The sequence below is a fragment of the Lactuca virosa genome, chromosome 9 (genome assembly GCF_052849685.1).
Source record: "Lactuca virosa cultivar CGN04683 chromosome 9, Lactuca_virosa_CGN04683_v6, whole genome shotgun sequence".
Classification (NCBI taxonomy): Eukaryota; Viridiplantae; Streptophyta; class Magnoliopsida; order Asterales; family Asteraceae; genus Lactuca; species Lactuca virosa.
Genome location: NC_136434.1, coordinates 14278490 through 14293314, shown reverse-complemented (window position 1 = coordinate 14293314; position 14825 = coordinate 14278490).

Genomic DNA, 14825 nt, shown 5'->3' with positions numbered 1-14825 from the left:
CCCGAGCCTTCGGTATGACTGGTTCACCACGTGGGCCTACAGTCTCCCCGGACCGCTCATAGGGTATGTTGGCCTTCAGCACAAAGCAGGACCGCCTCAACCCAACCAACAAGCAAATAACCATGTGCGCATAATTATCATATACGGGCATATACAAACATCAATCATATCTATCTCACTGATCATCAATCATGAAATTCTCTAGGACACTGGCCTAGCAGGTCACTAACATACCAATCCCTACGGATCATAAAAGCATAACATACTGTCTATCATGATTCCAATCAAGCAGATGATAATCACATGTAGCATACCAATACTATAACAACTAAAGGTTCGGCCTTGGTGCCGTAGACCCTATCGATATAGTGAGGATAACTCACCTTGCAGATGTCGACTCGGCAGATAAACTCCAACTCTCGGGTCACTCGACACAGGCTCCACCACCTATGATCATAGTTCAAAATACTCATAAGTCCTCAACTTATAAGGTACCCCATAACCCACTAGTCAACCCCTGATTAAGGTCTAAGTCCTCAGTCAAGGTCAACAGTCCATGTTGACCTCAACTCGCCGAGTTCACTCGGCTACTCGCCGAGTTCACTCGAAGCACATTCCAACTCGCCGAGTCCTCGGGGTGACTCGTTGAGTTCCTTCGAATCCCGATCAAACCTTAAGGCCACCCGTCGAGTTTCCTCCTTGCAACTCGATGGGTTTACACGTAAACATGTCCTTGGCTAAAACTCATCCGACTCGCCGAGTTGTTCTTCAACTCGTCGAGTTTTATGACCATCTTCATCCAACTCGCCGAGTTTCTCATCCAACTCGTCGAGTTCACGGCTTTCTTCATCTGACTCTCCGAGTGGTTCATCCAACTCGTCGAGTCCATCCAGTCCTTTTCCCATACAGACCTATTTTGAGCCATGCAGCGGCTCAAATTTACAGATCCAGGCTCCTAGGGCCTACTTGTCACGTAAAGTTGCAAACTTTACGTACATGCATTGTTTTAAAAGCTCTAAATGCTAAATCCAAGCTCTTAATGGGCCTTCATCCATCAAGGGAACCTTAATCTCGTCCAAAGCTGTAACTTTATGCTTCTATAATCCAAAGAGGGTCCAGATCTGAAGTTACAACTTCAGATCTAGCCCATAGCTTGCCATACCAACTTGACATTCTCATAAAACCCTAAAACTCACTAAAAGGGGAGGTCTAAACTAAATAAACGAGGGTAGTAGCTTAATACCTTCCCAAGATGTCCACAGAAGTAGATCTGGATTCCCCCCAAGCTCCTTGCTTCAAACCACTTGTTTTTCCCAAGCTCTCCACAGCAAAATCCTCTCTCCAAGCTTCAACACACAATGGGCACACACACACACGAGTTAGAGATGCAAAGGGAGCTGTAAAGGGACTGAAAGAGGCTTGAGCTTCTTTAAATAGGGGTGAAAACCCTGGAAATTAGGGTTTCACTTTCCAGCTCCTACTCGCCGAGTCCCACAAAGGACTCGCCGAGTAGATCACTTAATTCGCGATCCAACCCGCTGCTACTCGTCGAGTAGGGCCAAAACCAATAACATTTCATTTAAATACTACCTAAGAATCGGTAGTCAATGCACATCATGTGCGAACCGTCCTTCTTCCTGACGAAAAGGATCGGTGCTCCCCAGGGTGAACTACTCGGACGAATAAACTGCTTACCCAGCAGCTCCTGCAACTGTGATGATAGCTCTTGCATCTCAGGCGGTGCCAAACGGTACGGCGCCTTAGTGATGGGGGTCGCACCTGGCACTAGATCAATCCTAAACTTAACCTGCCTCTCCGGAGGTACTACGGGTAACTCCTCCAGGAACACATCAGCAAACTCTCTAACCACTGGGACTTCTGAAACCGAGAGCTGCTCCCTAACCTGTGTATCTACCACATACGCCAAATAACCGCCACATTCGTGCTGAATATACTGTCGAGCTCTGGCCGCCGAACAGAACCCTGATCCCAACCTGGTGCCCTTTCCGTATACCACAAGTTCTCCCCCACCCGGGGTTCGAACCACCAACCGATGTCCCTCACAGTCGATCATGGCGCCAAAACGGCTAAGCCAATCCATCCCTACGATCACGCATACATCCCCCATGGGAATAGGAATCAAATCTATCAGGAAAGGACCCCGAAAATCTCCAACTCACACCCCCGGTAAACCCAAGAAGCAGAAACCCCGTGCTCGTTGGCGATCGAAACCCGCAACGGGCACTCAAGATCATCCATCGGCACACTAAACCCTCTACTGAAGGTCCGAGATACGAACGACCGACTCGCCCCCGAGTCAAATAAAACCAAAGCAGGCAAAGAATTTACTAAAAACGTACCTAGTCATAGGTACAACCGATAAGCATAATACAAATACAATAACTGAGATAGAGAATAGAAACATATCAGCAACCACATCCGGTTCTGCCCTGGCCTCCTCGGCCGTGAGCTGGAAGGCGCGACCCTGAGCCTTCGGAGGCTCCATCTTGACTGGCCTCCCATCTCCAATCCTCACAGTAGCTGGCGCGGAACCCTGCGCCGGCTTGCCGGCGAGCTACGGACAGTTTGTCTTCACATGACCAACCTGATGACAATGGTAACAAATCCTCATGTCTGCTGGAGGGGCGGACTGAAGGCAGTCCCTGGCATAGTGCCCCTCCTTGCCATATTTGTGGCATCGACCTCCTGCTCTACAAATTCCCGAATGAACCCTGCCACACTTTCTGCAAGTGCGGCTCTGCTGGCCCCCAGACCGCGTACCAGTGGTCTTAGACCGCTTAGGCGCCGGCTGAGACTGTACCGGTGCCTGACGCTGCCCCTTCAACTACAGCTCTATCTCCAACTCACGCCGCCTCGCGGCTTCCTGAAGGTCCAGGAGAGTATCACATCGCTGGGTGGACACAAACTGTCGAATATCAGTCTTGAGCATACTCAGATAACGAGTCATTTGAGACTGCTCCGAAGCAAACTCTGGGAAAAACATAGCCCTATCCGTGAATATACGAGTAATCTCCATCACAGACTCCCCATCCTGCCTCAACGTCAAAAACTCATGCGCAAGCCGCTCCCGCTCAATACGTGGAACGTAGCGGGTGCAGAACATATCCCTGAACTGCTCCCAAGTAACATCAGCCCGCTGATCATCAGTATACAACCCAGTCGTCAGCCTCCACCAGTCCTTTGCCCCAAGCCTCAGCAGGTTCAGGGCACACCTAACCTTCTGGTCAGCAGGACATGAACACGTGAAGAAACAGCCCTCCACGTCAGATAACCACCTCATAGCTCTAATCGCATCCTGTGTACCATCAAACGTCGGGGGCTTTGTATTATCAAAGTCCCGGTACTGGAAAGCCCTGCTGGCTCCTCCTCCCACCCCTGCCGCAGTTACAACCGAAGTGGCTGCAGCGCCAGCTGTCTCTGCTAGGGCTGCATATCGCTCATCAAAATACTCAACCATCACGGTCTTAATCGACCCAAACATCTCTGGCAGCTGCGCTCGGAACGCGGCAGGAATCTCATCGTGCATGATCTCCCGAATCCTGGCATCCAGCTCCTCGGTCCCAATCTGAACGACGGGCTCAGGTGCTATCGGCACCTCTGACCCTCCGTCTCCCGTCCCCAATCCTGACCCAAATCCCGACCCGGATCCATCATCAAAGCGTCTCGTCACCACCATACCGCAAACACACACAATATATCAGATAAACAATATAATGCCGGGAGACCAATACCCTCAATCCCTAGGGGTTGTGACTTCCTTGCTACGCGTATGGGTCCTGTGCTTTCAGTAGTACGGGCCCATACTACCTTCCACACCTACCCATATTTGTCTCAAGTATCACCACAATGCCCTAATACTATACTCAACATACTATGCGCTCAACCCTCACTAATAGGGAACACCGCCTATCTCGTAACTGATCCTACAGTTCCGCACCACTCACACATCCATGAAACTTCCATCAGCCCCTGTAGCGCTAGTGTACACTGGCTGCACATAACGTTGGACCCGATAGACTTTCGAATATCCGATTCTACACTAAGGTCGAATCAGACATTCTCAGGCTATAAGATCTTGACTACACACAGCCGTGGTGCATACACTAAACATCTACAGTCATGATGTCAATTCCATATACAAGAACCCTAGGCTAATAGGCATCATATAATCAGGCAAATCTATCATGCGATTCCTGAAGATCCCTAGCCTAGCACTAGCATGCTGTTCTAACATATCAGAATATCAAATAACTGTATGGTATTTTAGGGCTTACTTACAGGCTACGGCTGATCGTACCCTCTGCGTCCTCCATCCTTTCTTTGAAAAAAATCATTTTAAAAGTTTACTTTCCGAAAATCTCCTTGATTTGAGACTGGATTCACACAAGTGTTCCTCCAATTCACTCAAACCAAGGCTCTGATACCAACTTGTAACATCCAGAAAAATTCACGCCAAATTTAAACTTTTAATATCAACAAAAAGAGATCAAATAGTAATTGTTTACAAAACATTTTTCAAATCAATTATCATCAGAGTGTCCCAAAACAGATCGTAAGAATGAGGAGCGGTATGGTCATGCCTTCGCCTTCCCACGGTCTCCTGAAGTACCTGAAACAATAAACTGAAAACTGTAAGCCCGAGGGCTTAGTGAGCTACCCCCAAAATACTAATACCATACTGACAGAAACCATATCAATAACAATCAATCAATCAACATGCATACTGGGCCATCGGCCTGACTGGTCCGCCCTACTGGGCCTACAGTCTATCTGGATCTATCCCGAGCCTTCGGCATGACTGGTCCGCCATGTGGGCCTACAGTCTCCCCGGACCGCTCATAGGGTATGTTGGCCTTCAGTACAAAGCATGACCGCCTCAACCCAACCAACAAGCAAATAACCATGTGCGCATAATTATCATATACGGGCATATACAAACATCAAGCATATCTATCTCACTGATCATCAATCATGAAATTCTCTAGGACACTGGCCTAGCATGTCACTAACATACCAATCCCTACGGATCATAAAAGCATAACATACTGTCTATCCTGATTCCAATCAAGCAGATCATAATCACATGTAGCATACCAATGTTGCTTTTGACTTCTCGGTTCCTGACTTTCCATTGATGAACCTCCATGATTTACTGGTTGTTGCGAAGATATTGAAGTTCGTTGATGTGTTGAAACTACATGTGACCAATAAAGAAGATTGTTTGCTTGGGTTCGCATATTTGAATATTTTCATTGATGGCTACTATGGGGCTTTAGCTTTAACTGATATTGAGTTAGTTACAACATTGGGAAACCTTATTTCAGTTCCTCAATCAATGTTGAAGAGACAAGCCAGTTTGAAAGATTATGAAGACGAAGAGATTTGTTTAAAGCCACTGGGTTTTGTGTTTGTTGGTAAAAACAAGAAGGGAAACAACACAAAGTTTTTATTCCATGTGGGTGATGTTGAGAGATATATGATAAGTCTATTTTATGAATATACTAAATTGTACTAAATATGTTGAATTGATGCATAATTGTCCAAGAATGGCACTACTTTGATGATTTGTTGAAATTTATATACAGGTAAATACTTAGTGCTAAAGTGGGCGGATCCCGCAAGAAAAATGAGCAACATGAAGCTAACAATTATGGGAGACGAATTGCTAAAGGAATGAAGAAAAATGGTGTTGAGAAATTTGACCACTCTTCAATGTTTTTATCATATCTCAAGATCTAGAGATCCAATTAACATGACTGAAGAAGTTCTGGAAACTACACAAAATTTCCTAAAACTTTTTCATGTTTTGCGTTTTTACTAATTCTACTATTTTCATCACCAAAAGGGGGCAACAAAGATGAGGGACGTCCTAGAACGCGTCTAAGACGCCCCCTAGGACGCCTACCCGTTTTAGGCCATTTTCAAGTGCAAATCAAGGACGACAGAAGGCGTGTAAAACGCCCTGAAGGACGCCCAGATGTCCTATATTACGTCTAAGATGCCTACTAGGATGCCGACGCGGAAAACAGCTCCGAAAATTAGTTTTTTAGCACCTATTTAAGGGAGATTAAACCCTAATCGACTTGGAACTTCTCCCCTACGATTTTCCACAGTTTTAGAGGGTTCCAAACACTTTCAAACCTTCTCCAAACACGTTTTTGATCATCAATTTCTGAATCCGAGGCTACAAATCACCAAGTTCATCATCAAGCAACGTTTGAAGATCATTCAACTGGTGAATCGTCATCAATTCCATCAATCTCCAGATTTGGTTACTTCTTCTCCAAGGTTTCATCGTTCCATTATTGATTGATCATTAGACTTTATTAGTTTTATGATTTCAAGTTTGTTTATCAATTTTAATATGAATTCCATTGTTTTTATTCAATCTGTGTGCTTTTTGATTGTTATGGAAGACTAAACCACATAGGTTACTTCCGGGAACGTTGTAGGATGTTAGGATGAACACGTTTTGATTATTACTTTTATTCTAATCAATTTCAGTTATTGTTTCATTCTTAAAGTTATGATTTTTACTTATAGTAATTGGAGTTGGGTTTTCTTATTGTGTGATATTGCAACTAAGATAGTGTATTGTTAATTCACTAATCATTCTGAATTCAAGTAGTTTAGGAACTAAGATGATCAGTTGAACCCACGTACATTATTCCGAATTTGTAGTATTATATATTCAACATTGTAATAGGTAATCGTAAGACACATTATCGCCAAACCACCAGTTGTTCCTAATCCAATTAGACATAGGGAGTAAGACAACTAGTTGGGATAACATATTGTGTGCTCAAAATTATTGGTTGCAAGTTAATCAACCTTAATTATGTCTAGGTAATTAAAATGGAATTTAAGGGAAGAAAAACGTGTAAGTCCAACCATCTGAACAACTGAACCGGAAGTATCTTGTTTTTTTTCTCATTGATAATAGTTTTTTTTAGTAGTTCTTGCATTACCAAGTTTTTAGCTTTTTCATCAACTTTTAGTTTAAATACTTTCGTGACAATTGCTAGTAGTTTCTCGTTAACTATTTTAACACAAAGTTTGACCACAACCTCCTCGTGGATTCGACCCTTACTTACCCTAGCTATCTAGTGTGTGTGAGGTTTATTTTTGACCGAGACAACGACCTCGATCAATATACTTCTTCCCATTATACAAATCTCATGGTTCGGATGAATAGTTGTGCCAAGAAAAACGACAAGGAAAAAGCTCAAATTCGAAAGATTGTCATCTGGTACGCAGAAATTCGAAGGGTTTTACATCAAGCGGCTCAGATGTTTGCAACTTAGATTCGACACTTCTCACAAAGGGGGAGAATTTTGAGGTTCGAAGGTTATTGTGAGATGTTGAATATGTCTAGGTTGTCTTTAATGTCGAAAGTCTGTTTGTAATATTATTATAAGGGCACTTTAGTTTCGAAACTGTAATGTCGAATGTCCCTTATATTTTTTTGTGTGCTTTCAGTATCCCTATAAATATGGGATGGATACACTTAGAGATTAAGAAATTGACTCTCGTTGTATTCGTTGCTTTCCTTGTGTATTCATTGATAAGCAATATATTGAGTCAACCAGATATTATTTAGATCTTGGGTTCTAAATCTGTTCTTACTCTGATTTCGTATACTTACTTGATTCAATCGTCATTACAAAAATTTTAGATTACACGATACGTTACAAGTAAATTTAGATATATTAAGTGAAGGAACTAACCCATTTCATTGACGTGTGACTGTGTTTCCTTGGATTCTTGATGTCATTTCCTTGGTTTCTTGATGTCTCTTATGTCACCCTTAGTCCCCTAGTCGACTAGTTGTTCGTCATATGAATCTTCGACTTCGCCATCTCTCTCTATCAATCAATATGTTCTAAAAAAAGTTGGGATTAAAGAAGAGAGAATACAAATTCGAAATCAGTACTCCTTCGATTACAAATTGCTATTGAATTCTGAGCTGCGATTCAAAACCCTAGTTTTCAAAATCAAGTACACCAAAACATCAAAAACATACCAGCATGCCAAAAGCGTCAATTGTAAATTGGAAGCAGATGATACAATTACCTGTAATCCGCCAAAAGCATTGCTTTCTTTGCTCCCCCGCCTACGTTGACGGCTATCACAGTCGACTGTTCTATATGGAACTGTCCGATTCTCCACAAAACAAAAAAAGTTAGAGAGTGGGTGAAATACAAACAAAGAACAAAACGGAGCAGCGGTGGAATAAGAATGGAATAAGGTCGAAGTTAAGTTGAAGGCTCAAAAGAAAAACAAGGAAGATCAGGGTTGAATTGGCGGTGAAGGAAATCTCTCCACATATCAACCGAAGATAGAAGAAGTAAAGCTGAGTTTGTGTAAACATCTTATTGGAAGCGAATCGAGGAAGATGATCGGTTCAAAAGAACGGTGGGTTACTGTTCGTTAGTAGCATAGTTTTTAATATATATATATATATATATATATATATATATATATATATATATATATATATATATATATATATATATAAAATAGTAGTAGTACTATTAAAGTTGTAATTGTGCCACAAACTCATTCCAAGGTGGGTAATACACACTACTCTTACAAACACAATCATTCAACCTCAAAGATAATTGTCTGTAAAATCTGAATAAATGCTTATCATGATGAGATAAATGGCGTGTTTGGCAAAACTAGCTGGTAGCTGGTAGCGTTTTTGTAACGCCCCTTTATTTTCTGTTTATAAAGTCAACCCTAGTCAACCAAAGTCAAACTTTGGTCAACTAAAGTCTTCTTTATTGTTTTGGGTTTTTATTAAGGTTAAAATAATAACATTGGTTTGCTAAAAATCATTAAAATATTTGTGTTTGAAATTAGAAGTGAAATGCTTAAAAACCGAGAAGTTTCGCACATTCCTCCTTCTTTCTTTCCCTTCGGACCGAGATCTCGCACCGTGAACTAAGGACTGCAAACCCTCTGGTCGCAAACGAGGGCCGTGAACGTGCGAGCCGTAAATACCTTCGGTCGTGATCAAGCTTCAGGCCGCAATCTTTTCAGATCTTATCGCTTCGCCTCGGGAACCAAACCTTATTGCATCAGATCTCGTTCTCGGCCGTACTCATCTTCTCGGCCACCACCGCCTTCGGACCGCAAGCGAGGTTCACGGTCGTGAACCCCTCAGACCGTGAACCCTCCCATATATATTCAAGGCAGCCGACTTTTCTTCACTTTTTACACTTCCAAACACATTTCTAAGCCTTTTTCTCTCAAGTATCATCAGTCAAGAACACCAAGAACATCATTTCTCCTCAAGAACACACCAAGATCATCCTTTTTCATCTTATTCAAGTGTTAATCACTAGTTATTCAAAAGATATAGCAGGTATCCATTCTAGATATTGTTATCATTCCAATAACACTCTTCAATCTCCTTATACTAGACCAAAATCATTTGATTTCACTAGTTTTCACGAAGAACATGAAGAACACACGAAGAACACCCATTAGAAAACCTTCGAATCTTCTTAGCAACTTGCTTAGGATCATCAAGTGTTCATCATTCATCAAGAACCCAGGACCGTGAACCCTTCATGATCATGGGCCATGAACACCCCCCTGTCACACCCCACAACCAGAACGGCGGAAACGTTCGGGGACGGAGGACGTCATGTACAGTATCATAACAATGCAAAGTAGTAAACAAGCAACAACATCATCCATTTCATTAATAGGATAGTTTAATACATGTGTGTTCTTTCATAGTAATAAGACACCAAAAATAAATAATCAAAATAAAAGACGAGTCTTGACTGAGCTCCGTCTTCTCAAAACCTGTCACACCCCGAAACCGATGGCGGAAACGTTCCGGGGCGAAGTGACATCATGCGTAGTATCACACAATTGTATCATAGCAAGCAAAGTTAACTCAACCAAACATTGAATACATACATGAAAAAGATTTACATTGTTTAATACATAGTTTTGTTCATATCAAAAGTAAAAAAAAACGTGACCCTAACGCTCCGTCTTCTCCGAACTCCTGGAAGTACCTGTCTATTGATGCCTTGAGAATACAAGCAGTTTTAAAAATATCAGCATAAAGCTGGTGAGTTCATAAGCGTTTTAATGCGGGTGAAAGAAATGTTTCCTTGATTCTTTGAAAAAAAATGTTTCCTAAGAAAATCCTATATTTTCTTATGAAAGAGGTTTGATTATTCATTAGTTACATGTTGAACAATCTGATTTTTGAATAGCCGGGTTATCCCGGGAAAATCCTATGTTTTCCTTTTTAAAAGTTGATGATTGATTATCCATACGCGAGTATCTACCATACTCGGACAGCAGTTTTCTTTTCGAAACTCTAGTTACACCCAGAGAAGGATATTAGCCGTATTATCGAAGCTCTGGTTACACCCATAGGAGTATATTAGCCGTATTATCGAAGCTTTGGTTACACCCAGAGGAGTATATTAGCCGTATTATCGAAGCTCTGGTTACACCCAGAGGAGTATATTAGACGTATTATCGAAGCTCTGGTTACACCCAGAAGAGTATATTAGCCGTATTATCGAAGCTCTGGTTACACCCAGAGGAGTATATTAGCCGTATTATCGAAGCTCTAGTTACACCTAGAGGAGTATATTAGCCATATTACATAAATAAATTTTTGCTACCTAAGTTGTGAGTGCCATAACCGTACTTAGACTGGATAAGGCACGAAACGGGGCCAGTATCTTTTATGACTTTGTCACCCCTGAACCTAACGGTTCCGCTGTAGCTAGCAGCGAGGGTGCGGGATAGTCACTCCCATATAGATCTATACACAATAGTCACGCTCACCCTCCAAGAGATTCTGGTTATAAGTCGTAGTCCTCCACTCACGAATCCAAGAGTGTTACCAAGGACAAGTCTCAACTTAGCCTAACAAATTTACAAGTAATAGTACGAAAATCTTGTTTAGGTTTTGTATAAATCCTTTATAAAATATCCCATTTTATGATAAGATTTACAAGTTTCTTGCTTTAGATTTGAAAACTGTTTCTACGAGTTGGTTCCTTAATCGATTGGTAAAACGGTTTTCTGAGTTAAAAGCATACTAAACATAAAATCATTTTATGCAAAACGAGATAATTTGAGCACAAGTTTCCTTGTACTTTTGCTTGTATTCCCCCCCCCCTGAAATCATGAAAAACTCAGAAAAAAGCGTAGGGGTATGAACTCACCGTTTTACGTAAGATTTGGGTGTATGATCGGTTACGAATGCTGAGTGTCAACCGATATTTCATACGCAAATGGATCCTATTAACATGTGATAACACATATGTGTGTTAGAATTAGTGTGTTTCATGACTAAACATGACGGGAAACCACCCTAAAGACTTGTAAATGTTTGTCGGGACCCTATATGATTAAATAAGGGAGGTGTACGGCCATTTGAGTGAGTATGCGGCCAGGGTGTGTGCGGTTGCACACATGAGTGTACGGCCGTACAGAGGGTGTGTGCGGCCGTACACAGGAGTGTGCGGCCGTACACTCCTCATTTGTGCCCAAAATGTCGATTTTGAGGTGTTCTTGTGCTAATCTCAAGTCCTACTAGTGAATGAAGGCCAAACTCTTTACTTTGGAGAGTTTTAAGGTGTATGCGGCCACCTTGTTAAGGTGTGCGGCCTTACACCTTCAAAGGATGAAGAAAACGAAGAACACTATAAGTTTTAGGCTTAGATTCAGGTGTCTTACCAATATAACAAGTTGAATGATGAAGTAGTTCACGTTTTTGAGGCCTTTAGAGTGTTCTTGGATGAAGTTTTTAGAGAGAGAAAGTAGTAAGAGAAAGTAGAGTGCAGCCAAAGGAAAGGAATGAGTGAAGGGGTCTCCTCCTTTATATGGAGGTGGGTGTACGGCTGGAGGATGGGTGTGCGGCCGCATACCCATGTATGCGGCCGTACACACCTCTCATGAGGGTGTATGGCCCGATTTTGCTTCTAAACGACATGTTGACTCATTCCTAATCTCATTCCCAACTGTACTCAAGCTTTGAACACTTAAACGGACCCTTAAATGGCGTTAGAAGGCAACGGAATCGAGTTTAAATATTGATATGAGGATCGATTGTACAGGTTAAAAGTTTCGGGTTGTCACATCATCCCCCCGTTAGAGGGAATTTCGTACCGAAATTCAAGAATAAGAATATAACTCATGGTCTTGGAAAAAGATGTAGGTATTTAAGGTTCATGGGACTTTCGTGCTCCCATGTGAATCCAAGTTCCTATTTGACATTCTAGCGGACCTTCACTATCGGGATGTGACGTTATTTCGTTCGCTTGACTCCTCGATCCATGGGCTTGGATGATTTTCTCACAAAGTGTAGACTCTCGTCTAATTCGAGGCTGTCGAGAGGAAATCATAAGTGTCTCATCGGCCGGACACTCCTTTTGGCTTGGAACGAGGAAGACGAGATGAGCGTTGCTAAGCGCTCGAGGTAACTGGAGTTTGTGCGCTATGGGACCGATCCTAGCAAGGATGGACGGTCTAACATATCTTGGATTTAGTTTTCTATGCTTTCCCGAAGCGTATCAGGCTTTTCCAGGGTGAAACCTGTAAGAAAGACACGTTCGCCAATCGGGGACTCCAATGGTTTTTGTCTACTAACAACATAGCCCCTTTCGTACGATCTTTTCTGCTGTCTCTCGGATGATTCCAGGACTCGTGAGAGTACTGTCGAGGACCTGACTCTTGTCTATTTGTGTGTCGCCCGCCTCAGCCCAACATAGATGGGGTATGTACTTATGGCTGCAGAGGGCCTCGAACGGCGCAGCCTTGCTACTGGAAAGGTCGCCGTTGTTGCAAGAAAGTTCAATTAAGGATAGATGTGGGTCCCATGACACATCTTCAATTGTGCGGATGGTTCTCTTAATCTGTCCTTCTCTTTGCGGATGATACTCTTCGTATGAATACTTTCGAATTTCAAAGAGAGATGGATTCTTTGAAGTTCGCATCTAGTTGTCGTCACGAGCGACGGGAGTTTCGCGATCGAACAACTTAAGACAAAAAGGGCTTGGTATAACATAGACTTAGTCGAGCTAGACAGAATAGTGTCGTAGAATCGCGTGTCAAGTTTGTCCAGGAGGAACGTTTTGCTAGCACATTGGCATCCCTAAATGAACGTCTCTGGTATTTTCTGCGTTTGATTTGGACTTGGTAGGTACTACTACTAATGTGGGGGTTCAAATGTTTTGAAACTATGGGCTCTCGATGGAATAGTTCTCACTAGATTTTCCTATGATTGCTTGGTGTATACAAGTCATGTATAATTACAACTGACCCTAATGTATACACTAGGATACCATAATTTACCCATTAGGGCATCAACTTTTAAAAGTACGTCGTGATTAAATTTGGATGGGAAAGAAATCACGATTATGAATATTTATTGAGGTTTTCCGGAAACGTACCAATAAACAGTAGGTTTCTTTGATGCTTCCTCATTCCCTAAGGTTAGATTCCTCCTGTTTCTTCATTGTTCTTCTCTGTTGGGCAGTCTCTTTTGAGATGTCCCATTTCGCCACATACGCAGAACACTTGGACTATGCTAGCATCAGTAGTGGAAGTGATGTGTTGGGTCGGGGTCTTTGCGAAGTGGGCTTCCTTGCCATCCTTAAGTCTTGGACAATTTCTTTTGTAATGTCCGGGTTCACCATAATTGTAGCAAACCTGAACCATCTGTATGCCAGGAATCGAGGTGTTTCGCTGTGCAGGTGCTCTACAGCATCGCGTGGTGTGTCCTTGTCTATTGCAGTTCTCACATCGAAGTTCACGGCACTTTCCTACGTGGTGAAAGTTGCATTTCTCGCAATTTGGAAGTTTTCCAGCATATTGTCGCGCTGGCGTTGGCACTGGTTGGGCGGATGTGACGGTCGTACAAGTTATTTCGAGTTGTCGTTTCCTGGCAAGTTTCTGAGACGACTTGTCCTTCCTCTCGGACCAAAATTTCCGTTTGGCGCTCTTAGGTTTGGGAGTTGGAATGTTCTCTTGGACAAGCCCTTGCTGATTTCCTGGTGTGTTGTTACAGCTTGAGGTGTGGGAGTCGTTCCCATTCCCATTCAGGTTGTGAGTGTTAAGAATAGCTAGGGTCGCTGCTACGGCTGTGGTGACAGTAGCTTGGAACGTAGCTGAGTCCATCTTTAGGATTGGTGCCTTACTGGTGGATTGGTTCTACTTTTTCGGAGGCATGATATGCTACATGTCAAGAAAAGAGTTTGTGAGCAACAATGGTTGCCTCTGGATGTATCCTAAATGTTTGTCTATGCATTGATATTTCCAGTTTTTCTAACTGACTCTCTTTGATACGACCCACATCCCCATGATGTGGTCTTAGCAAGGATAGAAAAGATTTGAGTACACAAGATCACGTAAAAAAAGTTTAAGAATTTTTTTGTTTGCTCAGCCCATTGAGCTGGCTGAGTAACTCTCCCATCTCTTCGGCTCCAGATGAAATGAAGGGTTAGCTATAAGAGTAGTTACGGGTATCAAGTCAATACGGGATTCAACTTGATGCTCGGGAGAGATCACTGGAATGTCTTTGGGGAAGACATCGGGAAAGTCACGGACTTCGGAAATGCTCTTGAGGTCTTTAACTTTTTGCGTCTCATCGACAACATGAGCCAGAAATGCATAACATTCCTTTGGTAGATGTTCCTAGGCTTTGACGCAGGAAACGATACGAAGGTTCGAACGATCTTATCACTGAAACTAGTGAGAACTTCGTCATAGGGACGATCGAGACGAATCGCTTCCTCGAAGTAAGGACATTGGCACGA